Source organism: Triturus cristatus, chromosome 3_2 (assembly GCF_964204655.1).
Source record: "Triturus cristatus chromosome 3_2, aTriCri1.1, whole genome shotgun sequence".
Lineage (NCBI taxonomy): Eukaryota > Metazoa > Chordata > Amphibia > Caudata > Salamandridae > Triturus > Triturus cristatus.
The window spans coordinates 664,955,285-664,968,849 of NC_140584.1; positions in this window are offsets into that span (position 1 = coordinate 664,955,285).

Genomic DNA, 13,565 nt, shown 5'->3' on the forward strand with positions numbered 1-13,565 from the left:
GTTACTGAGCCAGTTCTCGCTAGAGATTAAAGACCGCTTCGCTACATCAGAAAAAAATTCAAGATACTTGTACTAGTCTGGAGGAGAATCTATCAGTACTAACAAAGCGCATGGAGGTCCTGGAAAATATAGTCCTAGAACTGGGGACAGTCTTGAAAGACCGTTCTCAGGAGCTGGACAGACTTAAGATAAGAGAAAAGGACCTATCAGACAGATTAGAAAGGATGGAAAACAACTCTAGAAGGAATAACATCCGGATTCTTGATATCAAGGAGGGAGTGGAGGGGGACAATGTTAAAGCTTGGTGGTAGAGATCTTGTCTAAATCCTTTCCTCAAGTTGCCTCTACCTCAGTCTGGGACACGGAAACCCAACGAGTGCATCGGGACCCCTGCAGGCTTAATCCCGGTCGGTTAAAGCCGAGGAAAATCCTGGAGTACATACAATCGTACTCCCTTAAGGAAAAACTTTTAGGGGCAGCTCTTAAACGGAATACTATTCAGGTTCAGGATCTATCATTCAAAATAAGGTCCAATATATCCAGATTGACAGAAGACAGAAGGCGGGAGCTGGGCAAACGGATGGACCCCCTGAGAAAATTGGGAGTCCAAGTTCAGTTAAGGTTTCCTGCATTCCTTAAAGTGATGTGGGCCAACAAAATGTATAACTTTCATTCCCCACCAGAGGTTGATGGTTTTCTGTTAAGTAATAAGGCAAGCACCTAGCTGAGTGAGTTTAAAAGAAAAAAAAAGTTGAGTCTATGTGGTGAGGTCAGTGCTCGTCTTCTGGTAGACAATGAAGGCGGGTGGTGGATAGCAGCTCGAATTGGCACTAGCCAATAAGTAGTCAGGGAGGGTTCCCAGGGGTGGAGGGGGGAGGGGAAGGGGGGGGCACATGAATGGTGGTGGGGAGCATGGTGGGGAGCATCGGGGTAAAAAGACTATAAAAATAAAAATGAAAAAAGCATCCTCCTTTGATATAACCAATATTATTCAGAGTAGTGTGATCAGGAATATTGAGGATGGGGGACAGGGATAGGTCTTTGGGAAAAGAACATATGGGCATATTATGTTGGAATGTGAACGGTCTAAGGGTTAAAAGGAGACAGTGATTGGTTCTACAATATCTGAAAGACACCTCCATCAATGTTCTTATGCTCTAGGGTGACATCTGTAGACACTGAATCTATTTTTTGCCAGCACGTTGACGCGGGATGCCTCGTTCTGTACCAGAATCTGCGTGCACTTGGGTCCCTGTGGGACGTCCAGTCCACACGCACAAGCCACTGCCTGGTCCCCTGCCGCCCCCATCGCTATATATTGATCAATCTTCATCTGCTGGGCCCCTCTCTGCACTTTGTCCTTAAACAACTTCAAGGAAACCTGGGGTCCCCGGGTATCCTTGCAGAAATTAGGACTTACCAGGTCAGTCACTGGAAATACAGGCAAGAGTTAGCTGATCTCCAACTGCGTTTCGGTGTCAATTAGGCATTCCCAGCCTCTTCATCAGTGCGAGGAAGCAAGGGCCAAACCATGGGTCCGAGGTATACCATGTGTTCCACACCCGACTCCACTACCCTGCGCTGCAGTGGGGCACAGTGATAGTTCAGACAAAAAGGGACGGGGGCCTACAACCAACCCAGTAATCTCCATGAGTCAGAGCCTCTACACTCAGTCAGCATTCATGACCAAGGCAAGAACGATAGGAAGTGGGCGGTGGGGGGGGGGTACGGCAACCAATGGCATTGGAAAAACCATGGGAGGCCTCCGTGCTCTCCCCCGAAATAAATGGGAAGTGATAAGTTTGTCCGAGTACTGGGCATCCTCCCCCAGCAGTGTCAGAAAGTATCCTCGCACTGCCCCCTCATGCCACGTATATGAGCTTTTCTGGGTCCCATAGTGGGGGAACCAGGGGGAAATAGCAGGGATCACTGGCCAGTGCAAGTGGAAGCTGGCTATGGTGCACACAGGGCCAGGCCACAGCACTGGGACCTCTCGCTCTTCATCTCCATGCAATGGCTGCATCCGCATGCGTGCCCCCCCAATGACACGCGTTAAGCCACCCCTTCCCCGTCATGCTCTAGCAATGTCCAGGGAGAGGCAGGGACCAGATGTTAGGCCCAGACAGCTGGACTGGTGACTCAGCTGTGTGCCTCCGGTCGTCGAGTAGGCTGCTGGTGCAGTCACCGCGAGATTTTCATCCTGGGCCGCAGAGTGTTTGTAGTGGGGCCAAGGCCCTCTGCTGATCAGGCTGCATGTCTGGCCTGTGTCCATGGGGCATCACCTCCAAGCCCCAGAACGCAGTCTCTCGAGCTGGCTGGTAGCATCCTGATCTGCCGTTTCCTCAAATGGTGACTCATTATGCAGGGAGGGAGGAAGCAGAATCCTGTTGCAGGCTCCTGTCCACTCCGGGCCTCCGCCCAGAGCTCTCACTGCCACGGCTGAGTCACGGGGCCCCAATACTGGCCTCAGGGATTTTTACGGGGGAGGAGCCGCAGCACCTAACAAACGCGCCCAAAAGCAGACCATCAAAGGTCCACACTCAGGGCCGAGACCTCGCGGATGCAGGGCTGCGCCATGAGGCCGTGATCGCCATGCATGTCCCCAAAGCCTCTAAACTTGGCCTCTCTTACTACCCCAGAGGGCCCGGCAGACACCCGTGGCTCATCAAACCCCTCTGTCCTTCGGCACATGGCAGTGTTTCCTCTCCACTGGGCTCGGCAGTCACCTGCAGCACATCACCGCAGGGCCACCTCGCAGAACTTTGTTTCGCCCACGGGGCCAAAGCAGGGTAATTTCCCCCAAATAAGACACAGGAGGGATCCCCAGTAGATGTGAAAGCAGGAATTGTTACCCAGGAGTTGTGATGGTTCCGTGATACAGGATCAATCTTTAGAACCAGGAGCTCCACTCTACAGCTGCTGATCAGCCATCTTGCGTGGACATGCCCCCCTTCACCGGTCACCTTTACCTACTTTTAATTATTATTATTATAGCATTGTAGCCCACTGCTCACGACTATCCTGGCCTTTAAATGTCCTCTAATAAGAAAGAGATCAGACCCATAAGCTAGGGTGTCTAACGGGGGAGCTTTAACAAATGGTATAACCTGAGGCAGAAGGCCTATAATACTAATAGTACATTACACCCATTGAGAGTAGAATGCTTTAAATTAAAACAAGGTGAAACACTAAGACAAGTATTGGAATATTGGTGCAGACATGTACATACCCACCATCATTTGCCTTTTGCCACTCTAGTCTCTTCAATGCAGATCCCAATGTTCAAATGTTTTATTAATATATATATATTTATATACAGAATGCTCACACCTGGGGACATTTGAGCTCTTTGAACATAACTGAAACATTTACCTATAAAAAGGGAGACGGTTTAACAACAAGAAAAGACTACAGGATATGAGTAGAAATTCATATGGTGTACAGGAATAGCCCTAGAGAAGGGAGGGAAAGGGAATAATTGACAGGAGATAGTAGATATATCAATGCGAGATGATATGCCTCCTATTAGATCAGGATGTTGATGGAAAAGATGTCTTCAGCTGCTTCTCGATGATGGGCGAGGGCTGTGTTCTAGCACTGAGTGGAAAAGAGTTTGCGGCTGAAGCCCTGGTGAAGTGAACAGTTGTGCGTTTCATGAAATCATCAGGGTCAAAGGTTGTGTGATGTCATTTTCAATTATGTCATTTGTGGAGCAAAGGTTGTAACATGTCATCCAAGAGTCGAAATTTTGTGATAAGTCCCATTATAATTTTTAGGTCATCGCTGTCTGGTTGTAAAGACATATTAGCTGCATGCTGGAAGCTGACCTACAAATGCATTCTGCACATTGCTTACCATTCGCTTTGCCTTTAGTCACTCGCATTTGCATGCTTTCTGTTCTCTGGCTTTATTTGTTTCTGTCTGTCCAACTTGAGTTAGTCCCTCCAGGGGAGCACAACCGTGTTACTACTTCATTGATTGGCTCCTTCTATTCTTCTATGGCTTCTCGATTTTTGGTTGCTCTGTTTTTTATTGTTTGTGAAGCACTTCTTGAAAATGCATGTTTTACATCAATCTCTGATTCACCCCCCGAACCCTTTCCCCACACATGCTCTCTCTATGTCAGCTGTAAGGCCTTTTGTAGATTCTACAGTTACTTTTACCATTCTGTTTTGGTTTGCCTCGGTTTTTTAGTACATTTTTATGCATGAATGTGTATGTTTTGTTTAGACGTCGCTTTTCACAGTGCATGCTTCACTAGCTGCCATAGCATGCCTTCCACTGGGATGCCAGAAGCTGCCATTTTGTTTTTATAATCTGCTAAGATTTGTAGATCTTTTAGTCCATGAAGAGAGCATAATGTTAGTGTTATCTTGATAGCATGCCAACAAACTGGACCATTTCCTGCTTGACCAGGGGACCGAACAGACAGTAAAATAGATAAATTGTCCAAATGATTTCCGTTTCAACTTCTGTCTGCTTTTAAAGTTCTTAATGCTGGTAATGACATTCGGTTCAATAACATGAAAGTAAGCATCTAAGCACACATTTTAATTTTTGGGGAAATCTCCCAATACTTTTGATTGATTGACAGTTCAATGTAGTTTTATATTATGATGCCTTTCTGTTGAATGCTTATGTAGCATGAGCAAGAAGAAAAAGAAAAACAGGAGCAAACCCGTTACCCCAGTTGAGACCGGGTATATATGATAACAAAAAACAATGTCTCAACAGGAAGATTATGTGGGAGAACCATTAGCCAAAAGAATTAATCATAACGACCAAAGAGGGACAAGGGAGACCAAAGGGAATGAAAATTGTTATTTGTAATTAAATACACAGCAGGTATGTACAATTTACAGTAACCATAACAATCATATGTGCACTGATAGTGAAGTGAAAAAGTGAACGGCGCAGAAAGTTGCCAGATTTAAATTCTTAAATAACAGTGTCGTGACAGGATACTGAATGGTGTTGAAACCGTTGGGAATCGAAGGTAAGGACTGAAAAGTTAATGAAGGGTGCATCAAAGGCATCCAGGAGTATTAACGATTTCTCTATGGGTGACAATTTCGGAGGTATGGACAAGGTCCTTTTGTCAAGGATTAACCAAGGCAGTCAACGATAGTAATGTCGTGCAGGGTATCACACAGCTCAGGATGCAGTACGTCTATTTCAATACGGGATCAGTCCGGGATAAACAACTCCATCAGAACGAGCAAAGCGTCTGACCTGTCCAGACCAGACACTGTTATTTAAGAATTTAAATCTGGCAACTTTCTAGTACAGAGGTATATTTTAAACCTTCGTAACCATAGTCCTGATGATGACCTCAACGAAAGGAGGTTGAAACGTCGTCGACCTGACAACGTCAATCGCGGCTCCTTGAAGGGCCATTTTTGATCTAAATAATTTTTTGTAATGGCTAAATGTGTATGAATATTCTCGTTTGACCCTTATGATCTAAATTGTCCTTTTGCCGCACTACGTTGTTATTTTAACACTTATGTCACTGCGCCGTTCACTTTTTCACTTCACTATCAGTGCACATATTGTTATGATTACTGTAAATTGTACATACCTGCTGTGTATTTAATTACAAATAACAATTTTCATTCCCTTTGGTCTCCCTTGTCCCTCTTTGGTCGTTATGATTAATTCTTTTGTCTAATGGTTCTCCCACATAATCTTCCTGTTGAGACATTGTTTTATGTAGCATGAGCAAGCACTGCTTTGATCTCTTGGAATGTATTGTCAATATGTACAACACTTTGACATAAGTTGGACTCAGTTACATTCATTTGTTGTTTGGCAATTGAATATACTGAGTGTTGCCCTTCTGTATAATCGTATAAATGCACATTGCTTCGTTCATAATGCTAGCTTCTTTCCCAGTGCACACAATGGTGCAAGTGGGCTTTTTGCAAGAAAAACATTAAAAAACAATCTAGTTGGCTTTCGACCCCTTATGTAAGGAAGATCATGTACTGTTTTTGTGAAAGCCCATGCTCTTCCTAATCAACCCCACATGATTATTAGGAATCTTAAATAAAATAGTACATGGATCCTACAGTTAACAGCAGGTCAAGGGGTACATCTGCCTCATGTCTCTAGGCATGCTTATTAGGTTGTACCACACAAGGTAGGTATATATACATACGTGTGTATCTATCTATCTATCTATCTATCTATCTATCTATCTATCTATCTATCTATCTATCTATCTATCTATCTATCTATCTATCTATCTATCTATCTATCTATCTATCTATCTATCTATCTATCTATCTATCTATCTATCTATCTATCTATCTATCTATCTATCTATCTATCTATCTATCATCTATCTCTATATATATTCACAAAACAAAACAAAACAAAGGTTACAGGGATGATATAGTTAGATTTTCATTTTACCCACACAAACCCATAGACATTCAGCAGTTATAGCTATTCTTGTAGTTATACGTATGTTAAGAAACTAAAACTAGTGGCCTAAAGTTACTTAACGGCATGAGTTATAGTTTCTTCAGATAAGCATAACTATAACTATACTTTCTGAATTTCTATGGTTTTGTGCAGGTAAAAGATGCACCTAACTATAATTTCCCTGTAACCTTTGTGTATTTTACAGTGAATTTGTGTGTTTTTTTAAAGTAAAGTAACATATAATTAGATTCGCGGCTACCTGCGTATCCGCAGAGGATCCACGTCCCTAGATAGGGGAAGTTTTATTTCTTTAATAACTCCAAAATTACTGAACAGATTTACACAAAATTTCTGGACCAAGAGCTAGATTTCTGCCAAATTTGCTGTAAATCCATTGAGCGGTTTGGCCTGTAGCCATGTCTAAAAATTGCTAAATCCCCAAAGATTTTGAAAGGGGAAAATCGTTTTGGGACCCCCCCTTTTTATCGACCCACGCTTGACGAATCACCCTGAAATTTTCTATCCAGTACTAGACAAAGTGGGTCACTTGTTTTGGAAACGTTTGTGAAAATTTGTCAAATGGCACCAAAGTAATTAGCAAAACCAAAAACACGTTGTCTACTTGAAAAGTTGGTCCTAACTAAAACTACCTACTGGCGATCGGAGGTAGGCAATATATATTTATTTCACGCTGCTGCTGCAGATGGTTGAATGAATAAATGAATCACTGAGAGCAAACAATATGGATATATGTATTTTTTCAATGTCTGTTGTTGTAAAACCATTTTTCTATGTCTTTTGTTGGAAAGAGTGATATTAACGGTGATATTGCACGGCAGTTGTGAGGCTGAGACGAAGACCGCAAGCATGAAAAGCGTTGTCACAGAATAAATTTCCTTTTAAAAAACATCCCGGAGTGTCCCGGACACATTTGCATTTGGATGAATTAAGAGGGCGATGCAACCAGATTTATGCAGGAGGCGCAGGATCGACTACAGTGGTGTCTGGTTTCAGCCGCCATCTTGAGCACGAGAACCGCTAGGATCAACGGCTTCAGTAGTGTGACTCATTGTTAGAGTGTCAGGTTACGTGCACCGTAGGGTGTGTGGGAGCCGGTTAACTCCTGCTTTACTGGTTTGAAGGGTCGAGAAGTTTTTAAGAAGTTGCAGGAGTTCCAGACCAATACATTTGGTTGAGTGCTCTGTTGAGTCAATCAGTCACATTTTCTTTGCCTGTCCAATTTCACAGTGTGTGTGGGGGGTTCACTGTAGTGAAGAATATCATAACAAGACACGAGGGAGGGACTGGGGTGGTAAAAGAGTGCAAGAGGAAAGACAGTTGAAAGGAGGAACATATGTGCATGAGACTTATATTGTATGAGACTCATCATGCATGATGACATATTTATTTATGTCATCATGCATGCTCTGACAGTGGGTGGGGAGTGTTGCCTATAATGGCACTATGCGGCTTACCTTAAAAGGGCGGCCTTCTTAGTGCCAATTAGGCACAAATATCACCCCTCTAGTGTTGGGGACTCGGGGAGGAGTCCCCCTGCTCGGTGCGCTAGGAGAGTCACTTCCGGCGCATAGGGGTTGGGGGAGGGTATTTATACCTCTCCCCGCCTTTCTGGCATCCTCTTTTGCACCGGTCACGTCATGCAAAAGGGGAGAGGAGTTGGCCTAACGGCTAGGGCGGTCGACCTCGAATCTGGGAAACCAAGTTTGAGTCTCGGCAATGACGCTGAACATCCTGTGATTCTGGGGAAACCACTTAATCTCCCTGTGCCTTCCAAAAATGAATGGGTCCTCATGTAACGCAACTGGTGCTATGTTAAGCGCTCTGATATCCGATATCGGGTCAAGTTCGCGCTATATAAGACTCCGTAAAATAAAAAATAAATTTAAAAAAATTACAACTCACCGAGAAACAAATGGTTGGCACCCGTTTGTAGTCTATTGGGAACTTGATGTCACCAAGAAGTGCTGGGCATTTTAAAAACTGACTCCAGACCACTAGTTGCCTGCGCAGTCACCAAGTTTCTTGGTAAGATGTGGATGATTAGAAGACACGCACTAAACATGAGATGAGGTGTGCCTCCTGGTTTTCTTTACTTCTTTTCCAACCTTCCTGGTGAGAGTCAAATGGCAACCTTAGGTTTTTTATATCGTAGCATATGGTTGATTTTGTGCATCTAACCAGGGTCTTTTTTATGATTATTAAATTTTTTCTTGCTATCTTAGCTAATCGTTGTTTTAACTATTTTATCGTTTGATTGTCACATTTTTATCATTTATAATTGTGATATTTCTAATAAATTATTGATATATATTTAACATCGCCATTGCCACAATTTTACCATCTATCACTGTGATGTTTCTGATGAATCATTGCTGTATATCCAATGTCGCAATTCTGTACTGTACGCACGTGCACTTTTATGGTCTTAATGACCAAATAAAGTTTTGTGTACTACTTAAGTGGCAAGGAATGGTTTTATCTTGAACTTTTTGCTGAACCTTGGGAAATTTCTTTAAAGTAACAGAATGAGTGAGGCTTGTACAAAAGATTGTAGGTAGCAGGCAGTTTGTTTAATGAGAGCGAGGACTGTGTGGCAGCTGACTTTATTGCAATAGTTGGAGATAGACAAGAATATGTGAAAACTTTAAGACAACATATATATCAATATAAGAAACTTTGTAAAAAAAGAAATCCACAGATTATGGGAGATTAAACTGCTGGATTATTATATTGAGGTGAGCAGAGTCCCACAAGGATTGTGCATCTTGATTACACCACCTTACCAGAATCCACATCCCAAACTTTTAGAGACGTGGTCCCAGTTAATGGCTACAACCTGTAGGAATATGATGGTTTTGCTGTCAAAATATGTTGAAATAGAGCTGAATCAGATATGTGAGGATATTAAAAAACGAAAAGACTTTCTTGATAAACATCAATCACAGGATGAAATTCAAGAGAGAGAAAATTGAATTATACAAGTGGTTGAACTCCAATTTTCAGAAGGAAATAGGATGTGGTATGGAAATAAGTTAAGCAGTTGGGAGCTTTGAGGCAACAAGGACTGGCAACTTCAAAATCAGGTTCAGATACCCATTCAGATTTAGATGACCAACCAGACCCCTCCCAAACTAATATGACCCCCTTTACCACTCTGGAGGAGAATCGTTTTTTACAAATCAACAAGAGACCTTGACGAAAACCTCCCAAAGGAAGAGGAGGAAACAACGAAAAAGACAGAAAACTGGAAGAGGCGGGTATAACAGGAAAAGATACTTTGCTGCATGGGAAGGGAATATGGGAGACCAAGATAAACAAGTAATGGGTGACACCAGTTTGACTGTTATCAACTTGTCATCACATTAGCAGAACAGGAATGAACCGTCACTTTTGGAATTGTGGTTGTCTTTTTGTCCTGATGATAATGTGGATTATTGTCAGACACATATTGACCTATTTTTGTTCATTTGGAAATTGAACCTAATGAATGAATTTACACAACAAGAAAAGAAACAGAATGCATTGAATATATCAGCTGTTTCTAGCTGTGATCATACTTTTGAAGACCTATATATTTGTGACATAGAGTGTCTGGCTGCTTTGATGGAATTGAACGGTGGTGACGCAGTCTGGGACTCAGAAAAGGATCTTTTGTCTGCGTTGGGTCTTGAGACTGACAGAACTAACGTTAATCACTTTAAACCCAAAACAAGATACAATCTGGTGACACCACATGAAAGTATAGATAGCTTCCATGAGGTTGTAGTCTTTGAATTAATGAAAATATGTCTAATAAAAATATGGTGGAAGTGTCATAAGAATTCTGACTAAGGGACAAAGGCAAGCACCAGTCACACTGAACAGAGATCCTAAGATTGTATTCAAACCCTCAGACAAGGGCGGTTATGTGATGATCTGGGATGCAACAAGTACATTCAAGAAGCAAGTAGACAACTTGATCTCTCAGTAAGTTATAAAAAAAACACGGGTGACACATATAGGGAACAGTTGAGGGATACCATGCTTAATTGAGCGATTAGAAGGAGAAGGGTCTGTTAAACATAGATAAGTAAAAATTTTTGCATGTTGGTAAACTCAAAAATACATAAAGACAGAGAGAACTCCCTAGGGAGACCAATTATTTCTGCAAACAATAGTCTTTTGGAGAATTCTTCTATGTATTTGGATTCTTTCCTTTTCGCATATGTTCTGAAGTTACCATCTTATTGCAGAGACAGTGCTGATTTCATCACGAAGATAGAAAACTTTCCGTGGAAGTCTGGCTACAGTTTAATGACCATAGTTGCAGTCTCACTTTACACTTGTATTGACCACAAATTGGGCATTCAGGTATGTCAGCATTTTCTGAGGGACAAACTAATTTTTTATGTATAGTCATTCCATGATGCAATTGAAAATGGTGCACTTCTGTCAAGAGAATAATTTCTTCCTTTTCAATGGGCAGTGGTATAGACAATTTGGCGGTATAGCTATGTGCAGTTGTTTTGCACCCAGTTACGCAGGAATTTTCATGGGTTGGTGGGAAGAATGGCATGTTTGGACAGAAAATAATGAGGATAGGACAAAACACCTAGCCTTTTGGATATGACACATAGATGACCTCTTTGTTATTTGGGATGGTCATTTGAAAAGCTACAGGGATTTTTGACATACCTCTCAAGAAATTAGCTCTATTTAAAGTCCACACATAAAATTCACAGAACAGGGATGGAGTTTTTAGATGTCTATGTGAAAGTTGAAGAGAATATTACACACACCAGTCTCTTCAGCAAAAGTACAGCAGGTAATAGTATCTTCCATGCTCGCAGTCATCATCTAAACAATCTCAAATGGAGTATACCATTGGGAGAAATGTTAAGAGCAAAACATAGTTGTAGAGGGCGTGGTCTGTATCAAACAAAGCAAAGGAGTACTCCCAATCGACAGAAAACTGTCTTTGGGGTATTGGAACGTAGAGCAGAGGAAAGAAATTATCTTTCTTAAGAAGACCCCTCACTCACCAACCTGGTTGGTGAAATGCTTCATCATCGGGGTCCCACATGGACAGCAGAGTGCCATCCAGGTGTTCTGCGACACCTGACTACAGTGGAGCTGGTTTTTGTGTGAAGGTGAATAGAGAATTTAGGTTAAAAATTGGCCAAATTGAACCCAATCCAAATAATTTATTCTAGGGCAATTTGAACAATGCTAAAAAACGGTGTAGATACCGTGATAGGTTAAATTGACCTATGGTATCTTGTAGTGAGTCAAAAGTGAAAAAAGGTCTACATGTTTCAACCATCAGTTGCTATTACCGGGTTTTCGTCAGGACCAGTGAACGTGATCCGGGGAGGTGTACACTCGCTAAGGTGTACCCTGCCCTTGGTCACTATTAGAACCTAACCATCTACTCACGGTTAGGACTACCTTCCTTCAAATCGTCGAAAGAGAAAAATTGAGAACACGGTATTTGCATTCCTCGTGGGAGTCGGGATCGTACGATTTGATACCTTCAAATTCAGATTCAGAGGGGCAAATCAGTCCGTGGTTTACCTACCGTTAGGACCAGCCGTATCTCCCTGTGGTCTGGCCATGCACAAGATGGCCACTTAGTCTCGGAGCTCCGTGCCATGGGGACTTCAGATGGCTAAGAGGGCTGCTTCACATCGGCATTGATGGCTCGCTGAGATGGAAAATGCCGTCGGAATATACACGCTTCCTCATGTGGCAGTTTTGGCGGTGAGAAACGGTCCCTCCATCAGTACGGAGGTGTTTTTCTTCTCGCCCGCTGTTCCCTGTGAAAGACGTCCTGCTGTCACACGCTTGCATCTCCTCGCAGCGAAGTGCGCACTTCTCGGCTGGCGCCTGAGGGGATTTTCAGGTCAGAGAGACTCGACCTCCTTGGCAGCTTTGATGTGTTATACAGTACGCCCACTTTCCCCTTATTATGTGAGGCGCAAATTTTAATTACTGAGGTGCACATTTATTGCTGGGATGCTCCGGTTTTCTATACTGTGTGGCGCACGCCTCATAACTTTATTTTTAATTGCTGAGGCACCCTGAGGAAAATATTTATTATTGATAACTGTGGATGTAGCTTTTGGGCGCCAAGACATGGCTCTGCAGTGGACTCTTTCTCTCCCTAATATATTAGGCGCACTTGCTGGCTACTGAGTCGCCTGAGGAGATTTTCCTGCAATTGTGGATGACTTCATTCTGCTAGGCTGCTTGCGGCATATACAGGGCTTACTCAATATTGTACGGCTACTGAGGGACGGTTTGAATTCTAACTGCTTTTGCGCTACGGTCATATATTTGAAGGCCCTGTGATGCCTTTGAAATATTATCTGTTATTGTTTCATTGACTCAGTTCTGCACCACATCCATCAGTAGTGTATAGCCCTGTACTGAGCAAAAACGTTATCAACTGAGGAGACCTACCCTAAGCACACCTATCAGTTTTTATCCTCAGCAATTACACTTTGACCATACCTTTTTTTGGGGGGGGGGAATAGCTATTCTACTACAACGACCACAGGTGTGTCTTCAATATTGGTGCTCCACTGGGTGAGGGAAATAGGAAGTCTACTTGCCTGTATAGTGAGGAAAGGGAAGGAAAGGTCAATAAGACATGCCATCTGGCAAAGCGAACAATAAATCCATAAAGCAGCCTCGTCTTAGCAACATACTGGATCGAGATCAAGAACTTCTTTTTCTTCGTAGTAAAATTATAGATTTGGAAGACAGAAGTCGTCTAGACAGTGTACTATTTTTGGTTTCCCAGAAAAAATTGAAGGTTCAGACGCTAAGTCCTTTCTCCAAACGACTCTTCCAAAAATCACAGGCCTCAACTTTGATACGCCATTGGAGATGCAGAGGGCTCATCGCATCGGCCCACTTCAAGGAGGGAAAAATCTATGGCCTCGCACACTCATTGTTTGTTTTTTAAGACATGAACAGGCTCGTCAACTGATTACTGACGCCCGTATTCGCGGACCATATGTGTTTGAAGGTCATGAAATTCATGTAGCGGCAGACTTTTCAAAGGAAACAAATGATCGACAAAAAGCCTTTCTCTCCTTTCGACCTTGTCTACGTCAATTGGACATTAAATA